Source organism: Helianthus annuus, chromosome 12 (assembly GCF_002127325.2).
Source record: "Helianthus annuus cultivar XRQ/B chromosome 12, HanXRQr2.0-SUNRISE, whole genome shotgun sequence".
Taxonomy (NCBI): domain Eukaryota; kingdom Viridiplantae; phylum Streptophyta; class Magnoliopsida; order Asterales; family Asteraceae; genus Helianthus; species Helianthus annuus.
In genome coordinates, this window is record NC_035444.2 from 85,356,192 (window position 1) to 85,360,449 (window position 4,258).

Sequence of the window (4,258 nt, forward strand, 5' to 3'; positions counted from 1 at the left end):
GGAAGAAGATGTCGATCGCCTATTGTGTGGCACGAGATCGGTCACTCGCAATTAACCGGTCCTGAGCTATTGCAAGAAATGACTGACAAAGTCCTCCAAATGCGGGACAACTTGTTGAAAGCTCGAAGTAGACAGAAAAGTTACGCCGATAGAAGACGCAAGCCCCTTGAATTTGACGTTGGTGACTACGTACTCCTAAAGGTATCACCTTGGAAGGGTGTGGTCAGATTCGGCAAGAAAGGGAAACTAGCGCCTCGATATGTTGGACCTTTTAAGATTCTGGAAAGGATCGGAAAAGTCGCCTACAGACTCGAACTACCGGAGGAATTAGTAACGTCCACTCGACTTTTCATGTGTCAAACCTCCGGAAATGCCTGGCTGAGCATGATTTAATTGTACCTCTCGATGACCTTCAAATAAACGAAACGCTACACTTCGTGGAGAAGCCTGTCGAAATCATGGACCGCCAAACCAAGCAACTCAGACACTCGCGCATTCCTATCGTAAAAGTCCGATGGGAAGGCAAACGAGGCGCGGAGTTCACTTGGGAACTTGAAAGCGACATGAAGGCGAAGTACCCGCAATTGTTCAAGTGAAAGTCTAGAGAGAGGAAGTTCTCCAAAGTGATTCACGGTGTTGTGCAGCTTTTAGCCTAATTTTGGGACGAAATTCCCTAAACAAAGGGAGGTTGTAACACCCCGTGTTTTCGAAAGTCAAAGTCAAAGTCAAGATTGAAGTCAAAGGAAGAAAAGATCGCTAATTGCGATCTATCACTCCTTGTTCAACTACTGTTTCGACTTCTTTGACTGTAATTAGTCTATTTTATGTTTGACGTTAGTTGTCTTATGTGGAGTAATTAATTGCAATCGAAGAAATCAAAGTGTATTCCTCAATACGAACCGCTTTACGACTGTGAATAATAGGAAGTAACAATGCGATAAAGTTAATTAAACGCTAATCGATCTAATCTAATCATCATCGAACTCGAAACTCGAAAATCGCAATGTTGGTTATTGTTATACGTGTGTGTGTGCCTTATGTATTACTTGTGCATGTTTACTATACGTTATGTGTGGTAATCAATCGAAACTTAATCGAACTCAATCAAAATCGAATTATGATAATTGGTGGCGAAAAGACAGCGCGAAATATAGATGCTTGTATGAAGATATAGTAGTTGGGATTAAAAAGTAATTTGAATAGGAAACTCTATCGTACTCGCATCGTCCTCAATCGAAATCGAAATATCAAAAATCATCGCGCCGAACACTCGAATCAGGCAGCTGACCGATCAGGCTACCAGCCGATCGGACTGTTGTCCGATCGGTCAGGCTGTCCGATCGAGCTGCCTTGCCGATCGGCCAGCCTTTACCTCTTTTGGCATCCTATAAATACCCCTATCATTGTCAAACTTTCTACTTTTCGAAACCTCTGTTCGACCAGCACGCTCAGCTCACTTTTTCTCAGATTTCTCTCGATTCCGGTAAGATCTCATCCTAAATCTTGTACTTTCTTGATCTACACGCACTCCTACACCTTTCTATCTTTCAAATCTTAACTTTTAACCGTGAAATCATCAAGATTCAAGTGTTCTAGGATGATGTCATCATGGGTTCTTGAAGAACTTCATGTTTTGGCCTCAATCCACCAAGAATAACTTGGATCTAACCGATTTCCACATAAACAAACAAAGATCTTTCACAGATCTAAACATATTCATGGTAAAAGAGATCAAAAGATGGTTTTCCAACTTTCTTTCAACTCTTTTACACTCAATATCTTCAAAACCGATAGAAACGGAGCTTGTGCCAACTTGCTAATCATTCCGGTGGTTGCGTGGCCCAAGATCCGGAATCTATCCACGAGGTTCACCGATTTCGGGTTAAACGTTAAACAACGCCTCGAACCGTTCACCAACCGGATTTGGGTGATTCCTGTCCGAACAGGAGAACCAAATAAAGACGAGGTTTCTGTTGTTTGACTCGTTGTCAAAATACCTCAATAAAACGACAAACAATCAGAACAACCAAGTGTTAGACAAACAGGCCGACCAGGTCAGGGTGCTGACTGATCGGACTGCTGTCCAAACGGACAGCCAGCCGATCGGACAGTCAGCCGATCGACTGGCCAGCCGATCGGCTAGCACATGGTCCCACACTTAATCAACTTGTTTGAAGTTGGGTGTTTAACGAACGGCTAACCGATCGGACTACCATCCGATTGGATTACTCTTCGGATCATGAGATACTTGACTTCAACTGTGACAACTCGAGTTTCCGAGATTCCACTTTCGCATTTATTGCACGTTCACTGTTTGTTTAGTTGCTTACTTACACAATTGGTTTGCTTTGTAACTGTATACGTTGTGATTTGATAAAGTGTATTGTGATTATTGCATGGTTATGTGTTATTTTACGAATGATTTGACAAATACATGAACTTGGTGATGAAACTGTAAATTATATTGTGAAGGGTGTGTTTTATGTAAAAGATGACACTTAGGGGTGAGTAGAGTAGTTAGTGAAATCTTAATAACTCTTAACCCTAACCTCCCTCACAATCATCTCACAATCATCATACGTACCTTCAAGATTCCTCTACAATCCTCTCCTACAATCATCTTCTTCATCATTGGCACAAGCTCTCAATCATCACTCTTGATCCCTCTCTTCATCTAGAATCAATCTAAGGTAAACGTTTAATGATTATTTGTTGTTAATCCTTGATTATATGATTCATGCAAAACCCTAGTTCTACATATAATGGTTCTGTGTTTATTGATCAATTCTGATTATTGTGAAATGATTATGATTAGTTGTGTAATCCCTTGCCTGACAATTAGATGCATGATATGTTAGAATTGTTGATTGTTGATTTGATTACAACACTGTCAATGTTCTGGGATTAGGGTTTTGATCGTAAAAATGTAACTGTTCCAATGAAATGCTGTGAAATGGTTTTGGAATTCACGCATGTTGATAACTCGGAGTTAAGTGTTAGAGTTTTATGGATAGCAAATAGTCTGAGTTTTGATTTAATTCTATATGGTCCGAATTATATAAATGATCATGGTCCGAACTTTTGTTTAGAGGGTGATAGTCCGAATTTTTGCTAAGTATGGGGGGGGGGGGTTCCGAACTTTTATAAGGATGCTTGGTTAGTCCGAATTTTATAAGGGATTTAGTCTGAGTTTTTGTAGAATGGTGAGGTCCGAATTTTATTAAACAAATGCTTATGGTCTGACTTTTAGCTAGGGTTTGCTAGTCCGACTTTTGTGATGTTTGCTTTGGTCCGACTTTTGTGATGTTACCTAGTCCGATTTTTGTGATGTTTATCTAGTCCGAATTTCTTTACAAGAATGCATAGGGTCCGAATTTCTTACAAGGGTGGTTGGTCCGAGTTTGTAAAGGGGAATGTTGTCCGAATTTTTGTAAAGCACACACACAAGGTCCGGGTTTCATACTTTGATGCCTTGTCCGAATTTCATATGTAATGTATGGTCCGATTTTTATATGCTTTACATGGTCCGAACTTTGTTGATGCATGTATGGTCCGAATTTAGTGAAGCATGTATGATCCGAGTTTCTGTTAATTCAGTTAAGCATGTCAACTCTGTTAAGTTAAATTGATTAACTGCTTATACGGTACATGAGGTTAACTGCCAAGCACTTTGTGACATAGTTTGCATGTGAAATTTGACCAACATGAACTGACTGTGTGTAAATGCATTACCTTAGGCCTTGATTGATTGATTGATTACTTTCGAGCACATAGTTAGCATACCGAGCAAACCAAGGTGAGTTCACACTCTAACCAAGGCATGGGATTCCCGGGGTTTGGGAATGGGATTGAAGGAATGAGATTGAATAGATACTTGTACTTACACTGTTACTAGACTATCTACCATCGTCCTCGGATGCGCAGGATACATACGTAAAACCTACGTATACTTGTACTCATCACTGTCCTCAGGTTGCGAAGGACACTTACGTAAAACCTACGTAAACTTATACTCACTACTGCCTCGGGTTGTGACAGGCACTTACGTAAAACCTACATAAACCCCTGCGTACCACTGTCCTCGGTTTGTGAAGGACACTTACGTAAACCCTACGTAAACCTTGTACGTACTACTGTTCTTGGGTTAAGAAGAGCACTTATGGTTACAAATAGTCTAGTGTATATGCAACTATGGGAAGCCCCCACTAATAGGACATACTATCGGCCTAGTAGAGCCACACGTTACGAAACAAACTTA